Genomic DNA, 15953 nt, shown 5'->3' on the forward strand with positions numbered 1-15953 from the left:
TGGTCCCTTTTCCTAGGGGCACACCAATATGACATAGAGTACAAAGGAACTAAACAGCATGGGAATGCTGATGGATTGTCGCGCCTACCGTTGCCGACGGTGGAAGAAGCACCTGCAGTGGATCCTGTGGAGATATTCCACTCGACCATAGTCGAATGGCTACCTGTGACGAATGCAAACATAGAAAAGGAAACACGAAATGACCCGACACTCTCCAGGGTCTATGAATTAACAGTGAAGGGATGGCCAGCACAGGGCGAACCAATGTTGCCAGCATTCTCGCCGAGAAGAGAACAGCTGTCAGTGTGCCGAGGAACCTTGATGTGTGGATCCAGAGTAGTAATTCCACCCAATTTGAAGGATAGAGTGCTCAATGAGCTTCATGAGGGTCATCTGGGAGGGGTAAAAATGAAGAACTTAGCCAGAGCGTTTGTGTGGTGGCCGGGAATCAATAGAGAAATCGAAGAGATGACCAAGAGCTGTATAGGATGCCAGAAGGTCCAAAACGCCCCACCACAAGCCCCTCTACATCCATGGGAGTGGCCCTCATCTCCATGGCAAAGGGTACACATTGATTTTGCTGTTCCATTTATGGACTCGATGTTTTTAATTGCGGTGGATGCACATTCAAAGTGGCCAGAGGTAATAAAAATGTCCTCAACCACCACAGAAAAAACTATCATAGTCTTATGAACCATATTCGCCAGAAATGGGCTGCCTGAACAGATTTGCTCCGACAATGGACCACAGTTTGTGTCTGAAGAGTTCCAGAGGTTCTTAAAGAACAATGGTGTTAAGCATTACACATCCGCCCCATATCATCCAGCCACCAATGGATTGGCTGAGAGGTTCGTTCAAACATTCAAGAAGGCTATCAAGGCAATGTGTAATGAAGACATACCCCTACAACACAAGGTGGATAACTTCTTGTTTGCTGCGACACATGCGGTTACCAACCAAACTCCAGCCATGATGTTCTTCAATCGAAGACTACGATGCCGCTTGGATTTGGTTAAGCCAAACATCAGAAGAGATGTGGAGAACAGGCAGTTTCAGAATATGAATGAAAGGCCAACCAGAAGTTTCAAGATAGGTCAACCAGTTTTGGCCCGGGACTACCGCACAGAGAAATGGCAGCCAGGAACGATCTGCACATGGCAAGGACCTCTAATGTATACCGTGGACGTTGGAGAGAGCATTGTAAGACGCCATGCTGACCAGATTCTAGAGTCACTGGAAAACGTCAAATCTACACCACGATCCTATACACCTGGTGATGAAACCGAAGTACCAATTGCATCTACCTCAGAATCGGTGATATTGGAAGCAGACGAACCAAACAACGACGTTGATCCCGAATCAACTTTGCCAGAAGAACCTGATACCCCAAAGAGGCGTTATCCGAACAGAATCAGGAAGCCTCCTCAAAGACTGAATTTATAATTGATTAACTTCAGCTAATGTATATAGCAACTGTAATTGTAAATATGTTATTTAATCATTAATCGAATGTTATGTACTGTTTAGCTAAAAGGGGAGGAATTGTAGTGTATGTACTTTGAAGAAGGAACTATATTCTGCAGCCCCTGTATACTGCAGTAGCAGTAGTGACCACCCCTGTATATATGCCTGTGCAGTAACTTTGTATAGTAGTTCCAGTTTTGTCTCCATTCAGTAAACACCTGTTATAGCCAACTTCTGCAGTCCGTGTCTCAATTACACACGGACATTACAGCCATGTGCAAATTGGCATAGGGTAAATAAGATCAGAGAGATGAACGATTGGCTCAAAGATTGGTGTGGGAGAAATGGGTTTCGATTCTTGGGGCACAGGCACCAGTACTGGGGTAAGAGGGAGCTGTTCTGTCGGGACCGGCTTCATTTGAACCAGGCTGGGACCAGTGTTCCGGTGAATCAAATAACTAGGGCTGTAGATAGGGCTTTAAACTAAATAGTGGGAGGGAGGGATCCGCTGAGCGGAAATTTAAAATCAAAGAAAAATGAGAAGGCAAAAGTGCAGGGTAGCGATAGGGGTAATGATAACCAGAGTGTGACAGGAAGGGACAGAGCGTATATGCATAAGAGTGCATCAGAAAGAGGGGTCAGATTAGGGAAACATGGTAAAAAGACAAAATTAAAAGCTCTAAATCTGAACACACGCAGCATTCGTAACAAGATAGATGAGTTGACAGCACAAATAGAAATAAATGGGTATGATCTGCTAGCCATTACAGAGACATGACTGCAAGGTGACCAAGGCTGGGAACTGAATATTCAAGTGTATTTGATATTTCGTAAGAATAGGCAGAAAGGAAGAGGAGGCGGTGTAGCTCTGTTAATAAGGGATGAGATCAGTACAGTATGATATTCCCTTAGAAGATCAAGACGTAGAATCAGTTTGGGTGGAGATCAAAAATAATAAGGGTAGTGCTGGGAGTGGTCTACAGGCCCCAAAACAGTAGCCACACTGTAGGACATAGTATAAATCAAGAAATAATAGAGGCTTGTAAGAAATGTATGGCTATAATCATGGGAGATTTTAATCTTTATATTGATTGGACAAAGCAAATTGGCAAAGGTTGACTTGAGGAAGAGTTCTTAGAGTGTATGCAGGATGGTTTCTTGGAACAATACGTTGTGGAACCAACCAGGGAGCAGACTATTTTAAGAACATAAGAACATAAAAAATAGGAGCAGGAGTAGGCCTGGTAATGTGTAACGAGGCTGGATTAATTAATGATCTCGAAGTGAAGGATCCTCTTGGGAAGAGTGATCATAGCATGGTAGAATTTCAAATTCAGTTTGAGGGTGAGAAAGCTAGGGGCTAGATTTTCAGTATAGGCAGTTTTGGGGCGCTAGCTTTAGTGCCCGCCCGAAGTTAGCGCCCGCCCCAAAGTAGCGCCCCGTTGCCGGGAATTCAGTGGCTTCGCCCTAAGAGAGTGGTGGAGCGCTAAAAGAGGCGTTCCACTACTCTCTTTAGGCGCTAAGCCGGCGGTCCAGAGGGATAGCGCCCAGGCGGGGCGCAGCACGGGTGCGGTCATTTTTGCACTGACAGCAGACCCCGTGGTGCCGACCAGCTCTTAAAGGGGGAAGGGACGAATTGGTCTGCTGCCACGCCCTGCACACTGCAGCCTTGCAAAGAGGCCTCAACACTGCTGCTCAGCCCCAGGGAGTCATGGCAACGCCAGAGAAGGCCCGTCAGCGTGCCCTGCGCTTCTCAGAGGGTGATCTGGACATAATGGTCACAGCTCTGGAGGTGAGGCGCAAGATCTTGTTCCCAGAGAGTGGGAGGAATCCAACCCACCACGACTACACCAAAGCCTGGAAGCAGATCGCCCAGAGGGTGACGTTCACCGGCGAGGCCCCCAGGACCCACAAACAATGCCGTAAGAAATACAACGATCTGACCAGGATTGTGAGGGTGAGTAGCCTTTCCAGTCTCCTCCTCATTCTTGCATGTACACCTGACATGATGGGCAAAGGGACCTGAAAGTCCTTTTGGCCAGCCCTCAGCCAGCAGCATTGGGACAGTCATGAGCATCAAATGGCCATTCGGCACTCTACACTTTGGCCAAGCTATTCCACCATGGGAGGCAGTGCACACTACAACAGGGCTTCACTCTGTCCAAGCTATTCCACCATGGGAGGCAGTGCACACTACATCAGGGCTTCACTCTGTCCAAGCTATTCCACCATGGGAGGCAGTGCACACTACATCAGGGCTTCACTGCGCACTTACAGCCCGTCCTTTCTCTTGCAGGCTAAAGTAGCGTTTAATCGCCAGGCCCGTGCCAGGGGTGGCCGCGCCAAGCTGCAGAAGCTCACTCGGCTGGAGGAGCGCGTGTGTGTGCTCATGGGAGCCCGTGTGATTGTCCCCACAGCGTGCGGTGTATCCGACCCTCCACTGCCCGGCAATGGTAAGGACCTCGCCTTTTGGCCCTCTCGCGTCGCACTGGCCCATCCGAGCTACCTCCTTTGCCACTGTCCCACCAATGCGCTGAATCCCACCAGTCCTAACTCCCTCGCTGACGCCGTCTCCTCACTCTGAAGCTACTCTTGTGCATTCCTGCTTTCAGCTGGTGACGACCAGGACCCTGAGGCTGCCAGTGACAGCACCTCCAACCAGGAGGAGGAGGAGGAGCAAGCCGGACCTTCGGGGGAACAGTCACGTCCCGCAGGAGAGGAGGAAATGCTTGACACCTCCTCACTGGACGAGTGCCTGGAGGAACTGTCGCAGGGCAATGCAGCTTCTGGGACCAGTGGCGTCCAGCCACCCAGCAGCCGTGCGCGTGGCCCGCGGCCTTCCCCCCAAAGGGGGGAAGGATCAGAGGGGAGTGCTGCTGCTCGGCACACTCGCCGTCACCAACGCGGCAAGGGTCCCCTAGTTCGGCCCCCTCCTCCCCAGCGGGAGAGTCGCGACTCCAGTCCGGACACCTTCACTTCGGAGGAGGTGCGGAAGCTCGATCAGATGGCCGACGACTCGGACCGGCGCCACACGGAGCTCATGAGCGTGGTGGGGCGCATGCCTGAGGCCATCGAGTCGCTGGCGACCAGTGTGCGCGAGTTCGGGGCAGCAACTGCCGCGACTGGCCGCATGCTAACTGATGCCGTCAAGACCCTGGCGGATGTGATGCGCGCGCACACCAGGACCACAGGGCCACTCACTGCTGCCACACGCGCTGTCTCAGGCAGGCATCGCCAGGGCAGGCGCCGCGCTGGACCATCCCAGCAAGCCGGCCGTCGGCTGATTGCTGCGGATCCTGCAGTGCGGGCCCGGCCGAGTGCCACCGCGCCACAGCACCAGCCAGCGCATCCCAGACGCCAGCTGGCCCACATTGCGCCATCCGTCGCCGCCATTCCCCCTCTGGGGCGTCAAGGGCAAGCGGCTGCAGCTGATGGTGGCCAGGCTCAGGTGCGCCACTCAGGAGACGGCCCCTCGAGGCCCAAACGCCGTGTAGGCCGCCCCCCAGCGGCATCTGGCGGAAGGGCATCTGAGCCTCAGGCGCCTTCCCCCAGCCTCGCAGCAGCCACTGGGCAGAGCTTGCGAAGGAGCAGCAGGCAGGGCAGGGGAGGCAAAATGCTGGCCAAGGTCTCGCCCTCGCGGGCCACTCAGTAGAGGGTGTGGCCAGCTTTCCTTTAATATGGCGGTGGCCATCTTTATTTTGCCCATGGTTGTGCTTTTGGAGGGCTTTTTTTTTGCGTTAGGCCGACGTTGAGGCCCGGTTTCAATAAAGGTGGAGTGGCTCCTCCCCAGTTTGTGGGAGTGAGTCGTTTGTTGGGCTTTTTGTGGGGCCCGTTTATTGTTTTTGGGGATTCATGTGGGAAGGGCTTTTCATTTTTGTTTAATAAAAAATTATCTTTATTCATGCAGTCTCCATGGTTGTTCTTCTTAGTGTTTGTTGGCTTCGCCGGCTGAGGGCTTGCGGAGCGGCTGCATTCATCTTCCCTCATGGCCCCTGGCCATTCCCTGACAGGGGGCTTAGAAGTACCGTGTAATAAGGTGGCGTCGTGCGGCCCTTGGCCCTGGTCGCTCCCTCCTGGGAACGTACTCCTGCTCCTCCTCCTCCTCCTCCTCCTCCTCCTCATGCTCCTCCTGCTCCTCCTCCTGAGGTGCTGGTCCAACGTCAGGTGGCAGTGCCTGAGTCCTGCGGATAGCCAGGTTGTGTAGCATGCAGCAAACCACCACAAATTGGGAGACCCGGTCCGGCGAATACTGGAAAGCTCCTCCGGAGCGATCAAGGCAGCGGAACCGCTGCTTGAGGACCCCAATAGTTAGCTCGATGATGTTGCGGGTGGTTTGATGGCTCTCGTTGTAGGCCTCTTCAGCAGCGGTCCTGGGCGCGCGGAGCGGGGTCATGAGCCAGGTGCACAAAGGATAGCCTTTGTCCCCGAGTAGCCATCCTCTTGGGGGAGGCTGTGCCTGGAACATGTCATGCACAGTACTCTGCCGCAGGATAAAGGCATCGTGGCTGCTGCCTGGGAAGCTGGCATTGACTGCCATGATGCGCTGCTTGTGGTCACAGACCAGCTGCACATTCAGAGAATGGTAGCCCTTCCTGTTGCGATACTGCTCGCCATGCTCCAGAGGGGCCCGCAAAGCCACATGCGTACAGTCAATGGCGCCCTGCACCAAGGGGAATTCCCCGAGTCTGGAAAATCCCAATGCGCGCTGATGCTGGCTCTCCAGGGCCATTGGGAAGGAGATGAATTGGCTTCTCCTTCTGAACAGTGCTTCGGTCACCTGGCGGATGCAGCGATGCGCGCCGTACTGGGAGATGTTTGCTATGTCCCCAGCAGCGTATTGGAAGGAGCCGGTGGCATAGAAGTTCAATGCCACCGTCACCTTCACTTCCACCGACAGAGACGTCCTGCACCTGAGCTTTGGCCGCAGATCTCGGCGAAGCAGGTGGCAGATCTCTGCAATCACCCCCTTTCGGAATCGGAGCCTTTTAACACATCGCGCGGCACTCATGTTTAGGTAGGAGCGCTGCTGGCGGTATAGCCTGACTGGGTAAGGCCTACGTGGCCGACGCCTGTAGCCCCCTCTGCCTCTAGCCAGGGCTGCCCCTCTCACAATGCGTCTGCGAGCCCTACGGACATGGAGCTGCAGCTCCGCGTTGGCACCCCATGCAACCCCCATCAAATCCTGGCAAACACTCTAATTTCCAAATGGCCACTTGCAGCGCTGTTGCCTGAGTCCAAAAATACCTGGCTCTTGCTGCTTGAAACCAGTTAGCTATCCTCCTTGTTGTGTCTCCAGAAATGCGTTGCACAAGACTGTTTTCTGAAAAAAGGATGGCCTTTATACTGGAGAGGACGTTCCCTTTAATTAGCGCCCCCCGGGGCCCGCGCTGGTTGTGTTGCGTTCCTTTTTCCAAACGCTCCGGCCGCCCGCCGCACAATGGGGCGGTCCGACTGAAGTTTGCAATCGGGGCGGCCAAAGGGCGTTGCACGAGGATGTGACGTCATTTTCTGCGCGCGCATCCGGGCGGGCGCTAAACTTTGCGCCGGCGCTAACGGGCAACTTAATTTGGGGCGGGGCGCAAACTGCGCTGCGCCCGGGCGCTACACGCATAGCGCCCGGAAATCACTTCTCTTAAGGCGCTAACTGCTGGCGCAAGCAACTGAAAATCTAGCCCTAGGTCTCAAACTAGTGTCCTGAACTTAAATAAAGGTAATTACAAAGGTATGAAGGTAGACTTGATTAAAGTGGACTGGGAAAATGTATTACAGGGTAAGACTGTAGAAAAGCAGTGGCAAACATTTAAGGAGATATTTCATAACTCTCAGCAAAGATATATTCCAGTGAGAAAGAAAGACTCTAAGAGAAGGATGAACCATCCGTGGCTAACTAAGGAAATAAACGGTGGTATCAAATTGAAAACAAAGGCATACAATGTTGCAAAGAATAGTGGAAGGCCAGAGGATTGGGACATTTTTTAAACCAGCAAAGGACGACTAAAGAATGATAGAGAAAGAAGATAGCTTATGAGAGTAAGCTAGCAAGAAATATAAAAACAGACAGTAAGAGCTTCTACAGGTATATAAAAAGGAAGAGATTTTTTTAAGTAAACATTGGTCCCCTAGAGGATGAGTCTGTGGAATTAATAATGGGAAACAGGGAAATGGCGGAGACTTTGAACAAATATTTTGTATTGGTCTTCACAGTAGAAGACACTAAAAGCATCCCAATAATGGATAATCAAGGGGCTATTGGGGTGGGGGAGGGGAACTTACAACAATGACTATCACTAGAGAAAAAGTACTAGGCAAACTAATGGGACTAAAGGTGGACAAGTCCCTTGGACCCGATGTCCTGCATCCTAGGGTCTTAAAAGAGGTGGCTGCAGAGATAGTGGATGCATTGGTTGTAATCTACCAAAATTCCCTGGATTCTGGAGAGGTCCCAGTGGACTGGAAGACCGCAAATGTAACGCCCCTATTTATGAAAGGAGGGGGACAGAAAGCAGGCAAATATCGACCAGTTAGTCTAACATCTGTCATTGGGAAAATGCTGGAGTGCATCATTAATGAAGTGGTAGCAGGACATTTAGAAAATCATAATATAATCAAGCAGAGACAGCATGGTTTTATGAAAGGGAAATCACGTTTGACACGTTTGCTGGAGTTCTATGAGGATATAATGAGCAGGGTGGATAAAGGGCAAACCAGTAGATGTCGTGTATTTGGATTTCCAGAAGGCATTCAATTAGGTGCCACATAAATGCTTACTGCACAAGATAAGAGCTCACGGGGTTGGGGGTAATATATTAGCATAGATAGAGGATTGGCTAACTAACAGAAAACAGGGTCGGGATAAATGGGTCATTTTCAGGTTGGCAAACTGTAACTAGTGGGGTGCCGCAGGGATCAGTGCTGGGGCCTCAACTATTTACAACCTATATTAATGACTTGGATGAAGGGACTCAGTGTAATATAGCCAAATTTGCTGATGATACCAAGATAGGTGGGAAAGCAAATTGTGTGGAGGACGCAAAGAACCTCCAAAGGGATATAGATAGGCTAAGTGAGTGGGCAAAAATCTGGCAGATGGAGTATAATGTGGGAAAATGCGAGGTTATCCACTTTGGTAGGAAAAGTAAAAAAACAAATTATTATTTAAATGGGGAGAGATTACAAAATGCTGTGGTACAGAGGGATCTGGGGGTCCTTGTACATGAATCACAAAACGTTAGCATGCAGGTACAGCAAATAATTATGAAGGCAAATGGAATGTTGGCCTTCATTGCAAAGGGAATGGAGTATAAAAGTAGGGAAGTCCTGTTACAACTGTACTTACAACTGTTGGTGAGACCACACCTGGAGTACGGTGTACAATTTTGGTCTCCTTATTTAAGGAAGGATCTACTTGCATTGGAGGCAGTTCAGAGAAGGTTCAAAAGGTTGATTCCGGAAATGAAGTGGTTGTCTTATGAAGAAAGGTTGAGCAGGTTGGGCCTATACTCATTGGAGTTTAGAAGAATGAGAGGGGATCTTATTGAAACATAAGATTCTGAAGGGGCTTGACAGGGTAGATGCAGAGAGGATGTTTCCCCTTGTGGGGAATCTAGAACTAGGGGGCATAATTTCAGAATAAGGGGGCACCCATTTAAAATGGAAATGAGGAGGAATTTCTTCTCTCAGAGGGTCATGAATCTTTGGAATTCTCTTCCTCATAGAGCTGTGGAGGCTGGGTCATTGAATATATTTAAGGTGGAGATAGACAGATATTTGAATGGTAAGGGAGTCAAGGGTTATGGGGAATGGGCAGGGAAGTAGAGTTGAGGCTAAGATCAGATCAGCCATGCTCTTATTGAATGGCGGAGCAGGCTCGAGGGGCCAAATGACTTACTCCTGCTCCTACGTCTTATGTTCTTATGTTCTTATGTGCTGTTGGGGAGGGAGTTCCAGGATTTTGACTGAGCGACGATGAAGGAACGGTGATATACTTCTACGTCAGGATGGTGTGTGACTTGGAGGGGAACACGGAGGTGGTGGTGTTCCCATGCGCCTGCTGCCCTAGGTGGTAGAGGTCGCGGGATTGGGAGGTGCTTCCGAAGAAGCCTTGGCTCTAATGAGGTTTGGAGCCGAGTGGTCCTGGCGGAACCCAAACTGAACATCGGTGAGCAGGTTATTGGTGAGTAAGTGCCGCTTGATAGCACTGTCGACGGCACCTTCCATCACTTTGCTGATAATTGAGAGTAGACTGATGGGGCGGTAATTGGCTGGATTGGATTTGTCCTGCTTTTTGTGGACAGGACATACCTGGCAGTTTTCCACATTGTCGGATAGATGCCAGTGTTATAGCTGTACTGGAACAGCTTGGCTAGAGGCGCAGCTAGTTCTGGAGCACAAGTCTTCAGCACGACAGCCAGGATGTTGTCGGGGCCCATAGTCTTTGCTGTATCCAATGCGCTCAGCCATTTCTTGATATCACGTGGAGTGAATCGAATTGGCTGAAGACAGCTTTCTGTAGTGGTGGGGACCTCAGAAGGAGGCCAATATGAATCATCCACTCGGCACTTCTGGCTGAAGATGGTTACAAATGCTTCAGCTTTGTCTTTTGCACTCACATCCTGAATTTCACCATTGTTGAGGATGGGGATGTTCATGGAGACTCCTCCTCCTGTTAGTTATTTAATGGTCCACCACAATTCACGACTGGATGTGGCAGGACTGCAGAGTTTTGTGGGATCGCTTAGCTCTGTCTATAGCATGCTACCTCCACTTTTTAGCATGCATGTAGTCCTGTGTTGCAGCTTCCCCAGGTTGGCACCTCATTTTTAGGTACGCCTGGTGCTGCTCCTGGCATGCTGTTCTACACTCCTTATTAAACCAGGGTTGGTCCCCTGGCTTGATGGTAATGGCAGAGTGAGGTAGAGTAATATATCAGGCCCTGAGGTTACAGATTGTGGTGGAATACAATTCTACTGCTGCTGATGACTCACAGCGCCTTATGGATGCCCAGTTTTGAGCTGCTAGATCTGTTCTGAATCTATCCCATTTAGCATGGTGGTAGTGCCACACAACACAATGGAGGGTGTCCTCAGTGTGAAGATGGGACTTAGTCTCCACAATGACTGTGGTGGTCACTGCTACCAATGCTGTCATGGACAGATGCATCTGTGACAGGTAGATTGGTGAGGACAAGGTCAAGTAGGTTTAGGTTATATAGCATCTTTCATGGCCTCAGGTCCTTCCAAAGCACTTTACAGCCAATTAAGTACTTTTGAAGTATAATGACTTTTAATGTAAGAGATGCAGCAGCCAATTTACGCATAGCCAACTACAATGTGATAATGACCAGATCATCTGTTTTTAGGTGTTGGATGAGGGCTGAATATTGGCCCGGACACCGTAGAGAACTCCCCTGCTCTTCTTCGAAATAGTGCCATGGGACCTTAAACATCCACCTGAGAGGACAGACAAGGCATCAGTTTAATGTCTCATTCGAAAGACATCACCTCAAACAGTGCAGTGCTCCCTCAGTACTGCACTGCATTGTCGGCCTAGAATTTTCACTCAAGTCCCGAGAGTGCTGCCAACTGAGCCTCAGTTGACACTGTTTCTCAGGCAGTTGCAAGAATGTCCACTGGGCCTAGCATAGCCTGCTTTGTGGGTTAATGTTGGGCACGGCACTACCTCCTCTGATGCTGCCTCATCTATCTGCTATCCATCATGGTTTCCCTTTTGTTGGCATCCTCCTCCAGGTGGCTCAGGTATAGCGGCTCCCTGAATGACACACCCATTATGTGTTTTTTGGCTGGTGAATTCAAAGGTGGAAAGGTTGGAATCCCTCCATAACCTGCCAACAAATGTTTAAACAGATTCTTGCCAAAATGCTGGTTCCAATTTACAAGCACCAACCAATAATGGCTTCCTGTATGTTAGCAAGTAAAACTCTAACTTGCCCTGATCATAGCAATCAATTTATCTGGGGGCAATCAGTATCTCACCTATGACTGGTGGGAATACAGGAATAAAGGTCGCAGGTCAGTATGATATAATTGGAACCTCATTATCATAGAAATTGAATAGCAATGAACCCTCTCTCCCCCTAAAGCACAAATGTATAACATTTTTTTTCCACGGATAAACATGGTAGTAGTGCTATTAGTGCACCAATCAGGCATGGTGGGATATCACCGAATTTTCTGATTTGTTGCCTTCCAAAATGGATGCAAATTGGGCACTAAACCAAGGAAAATTGACCCTAATTTTAGAAAATTATGCATATTAAGGGAAATTTTCCAGCTGAGCCTCACCTGTTGGGAGCACAGTCGGAAAATGACCCTTATTTTGAACATTTACGATTTGATTCTGGATAATTTGAAGAATTTAATAATATTGTCCTTTCATTCTGGAGTGAAAGAAAGGACACGTTGTTCCTCTCATACAGCAATATGGAGTGTATTCACTGGGTGTTCAATCATTTAAAAGCTGGGATAAGAAATTGCTAACAAACTTAGGTTATACATAGGACTTGATTTTTTTTATCAGTGTCAACACTCATGAGCTTCTCAGAAAGAATAAAATGATATATGTAAAAATATTGAAATATTATCATCGAAAAATATTTGTACTTTTGCAATGAATGTCTTAAATCTAACATGAGCCCATCAAATCTTAAAGTGTCACACTTCAAATTATATTCATATAAAACAGCAACAAATCACAACTATAAAACACTTTTTAAAAGGTATAGAAAAAAAGTCAAAGAAAGCCAATCATTGCCTTCTGTTTATTCTGGCCTTGATAGCCTCCCCAAGGTGAGCAACCAGAGATTTACATGTAGCTGCCAATCTAGAAAATCAGGAATTAACCTCCAATTACTTCTTCTCCTTAGGCAGTCCCTCGGAACTGAGGATGACTTGCTTCCACATTAAAAATGAGTTCGCAGGTGACTGATGAGTCCAATGCGGGACCTACAGTCTCTGTCACCGGTGGGGCAGATGGTGGTTGAAGGGGTGGGTGGGTGGGGTGCTTGGGTTGATGTGTGCTCCTTGCGCTGCCTGCGCTTGGCTTCCGCTTGCTCCCGGCGAAGAGACTCGAGGTGTTCGGCGCCTTCCCGGATGCTTCTCCTCCACTTTGTGCGGTCTTGGGCCAGGGATTCCCAGGTGTCGGTGGGGATGTTGCACTTTTTCAAGCAGGCTTTGAGGGTGTCCTTGAAGCGTTTCCTCTGCCCACCTGGGGCTCTCTTGCCGTGCCGGAGCTCCGAGTAGAGCGCTTGTTTTGGGAGTCTCGATACGGGCATGCGGACAATGTGACCCGTCCATCGGAGCTGATTGAGCCAATTAACCTCATAATATAACTAGTTAGGCCATTTTTCTACAGTGATTCAGCGAGCAGTTGCCTTAATGGAGCAGGCCAGATTAAACACAAGAATGTAAACACAATGGCCCTGAAATTCCAGGGCTAGAAAGGGCAAAGAGTGTACGCATCACCCACTGAGGACAGAGAATTTGGGTCGTCTGGGATTTCGCACCATGTCACCTGCCCAAGAATTTTGGTAGGGGGGAGCAGGCGGGTCTGTTGCCCACTATGTCAAGGGAACTAGTCAAGGGGGGTTTCCTGGGTACCCCTGGGAATTCCACCCATTACAACCTGGTAAGATCTAATGGAACGTTTGCCAGCTGTGAAGTGGCATGATTTCTGTTGGGGCCCTTGGAAACTACACCAGAGAAAAGTGATCGACTCTAGAGGAGATTACCTTCAAAACAATGCCTGCATGCTTCCTTAAGAGCAGAATAGAAGGAATGTGGCTTCTCCTATAGGCCCTAACTTCTGCCCTCAGAGTGGCATGGCTGCTCCAATTTTCCTCTGGGCTGGATGTGTCTGAGGCAACATTACACATTGATGTTGACCACCCCATGATTTGGGACAAGGTTTATGGCTTTCTGTGAGGGCTTACTGGAGTTTTGTTCTGCTTCCACTTCTGCTGGTAAAGCAGAACTCCAGGAATTTAAGACCCCACAACTCCACCTTAGATGTTAAATATCAAAACTGTGCTCCAGACCTCAGACCAACCATGAGCAGTGCCACAGGAAATTAGCAAACATTCAAATTGATCAACACTTTAAAATGGGGGATGAATTTATGTGGGGGCCCTCCAGCTCATCGGCCATAACTTCAGCAGACAAGCCACAGAAAGATCGGAAATATGGCGTATCGCTCTTTATGCCGTATTTCCAGGGTTTCTACATTTTTTCCGCCAAAGTTATGGTGGACGAGCGGGAGAAACACAATAGAAGTTCACCCCCTCCCCCACCACCCACCCCCCTCCCCCAGGTTGCTAGAAGTCCCGATGAGGGACATTTTAGAAATAATACATTACGCGTATAATTTCAATTAAAGGAAAGACATTTGGAAACACCGAGCGCCATTGTGCGATAATGTAAAACAGGTGATAGCGAATCGGCAGCTATCTCTCCCGATTTTTATTTCCATTAGCTTCATTGGAAATAAAAATCAGGAGTAATGTAAAACAGGCTGCCGATTCGCTATCACCCGATTTATACTATCACCCAAAGCCAAAATCATCCCATCTTGTTTTCCTTTTCCAATAGTTTTTCTATGAAATTAATTATTCATCAGTAATGAATAATATCATTTTTTTAGATGACAGTACTTGGTGATGAAGGCTTTCAGGATTTATCAGACTGTCTTTGAAGAGGAATATTAAATTGTTGCTGTGCTACTGTAGCAAGCTATGCGTTATGGCTGGGTGTTTTATATCACAGAGCACCATTTTCATGAAAATTCATTTGGCAAACCTGTTTTTCATTTGTTTACAAATACATGACACATTGATGTAAATCACAATGAATTGTATTATCACGCCACATGTATGACATCATTAGGATGTCTTTTTGGCTCATCTCTCGCCACAACCACTCTTTGTACAGACTTTTATGCCATTGCACCCAGGGGGGAATATGGACCAGTCCCTTTAGCCACATTGTCTGACAATCAGTTTTGCCATTCAGCAGATAAGCTTCGGCCAGAAAAAAATATATATAGTTTTTTTTCTCAGAACAAATAAATCAGCTGCCAAAACTATAGATCTGGGGAAGGAACTTCAACCGATGTTTTTCAAGACCAGACTAAGATGCTCCAACATAAACACATTTATTGTCCTCTGTGCAGGAAGTTGGATGTGGATCTGCTCGCCCAACCCAATTCACAGTAAAGTCTGACTGCTGCTGTCTCATTTCACTGTTGCCAAGCCTTACTCTGTATTACATCAATTATTTTTTTTATCTTTTATGGTCATCATAATGTTACATTTTGCTGTCTCAAGCTACAAGGATTTTTTGACTTTATTATACGGTATTCGCTGCTCACGATGCGGTCTCATAGAATCATAGAATGGTTATCACAGAAGGAGGCCATTCAGCTTGTCGAGCCCGTACTAGCTCTCTGCAAGAGCACCTCAGCTAATCCCACTCCCCTGCCCTTTCCCTGTAGCCCTACAATTTTTTTTCCTTCAGGTACTTATCCAACTCCCTTTTGAAAGCCACGATTGAATCTGCTTCCACCACCCTTTCAGGGAGTGCATTCCAGATCATAACCACTCGCTGCGTAAAAAAGTTTTTCCTCATGTCGCCTTTGGTTCTTCTGCCAATCACCTTGAATCTGTGTCCTCTGGATCTCGATCATTCCGCCAATGGGAACAGTTTCTCTCTATTGACTCTGTCTAGACCCTTCATGATTTTGAGCACCTCTATCAAATCTCCTCTCCACCTTCTCTGCTCTAAGGAGAACAACCCCCAGCTTCTCCAGTCTATCCACATAACTGAAGTCTGTCATCCCTGGAATCATTCTCGTAAATCTTTGCTGCACCCTCTCTGAGGCCTTCACATCCTTCCTAAAGTGCGGTGCCCAGAATTGGACACAATACTCCAGTTGAGGCTGGACCAGTGTTTAATAAAGGTTCATCATAACCTCGATTTATGAAGTCCAGGATCCCGTATGCTTTTTTAACGGCTTTCTCAACCTGCCCTACCACCTTTTACGATTTGTGCACATATACCCCCAAGTCTCTCTGTTCATGCACCCCCTTTAGAATTGTACCCTTTAATTTATATTGCCTCTCCTCGTTCTTCCTACCAAAATGTATCACTTCACAGTGTATCACTTTTCTGAGTTAAATTTCATCTGCCACGTGTCCGCCCATTCCACCAGCCTGTCTATGTTCTCTTGCAGTCTATCACTATCCTCCTCACTGTTTACTATACTTCCAAATTTTGTGTCATTTGCAGATTTTGAAATTGTGCCCTGTACCCCCAAGTCCAAGTCATTAACATCTATCAAGAAAAGCAGTGGTCCTTGTACCGACCCCTGGGTAACACCACTGTATACCTTCCTCCAGTCCAAAAAACAACCATTCACCACTACTCTCTGTTTCCTGTCACTTAGCCAATTTCGTATTCATGATGCCACTGTCCCTTTTA

The sequence above is a fragment of the Somniosus microcephalus genome, chromosome 7, assembly GCF_052327205.1.
Source record: "Somniosus microcephalus isolate GS21.2 chromosome 7, FLI_Smic_1.0, whole genome shotgun sequence".
NCBI lineage: Eukaryota > Metazoa > Chordata > Chondrichthyes > Squaliformes > Somniosidae > Somniosus > Somniosus microcephalus.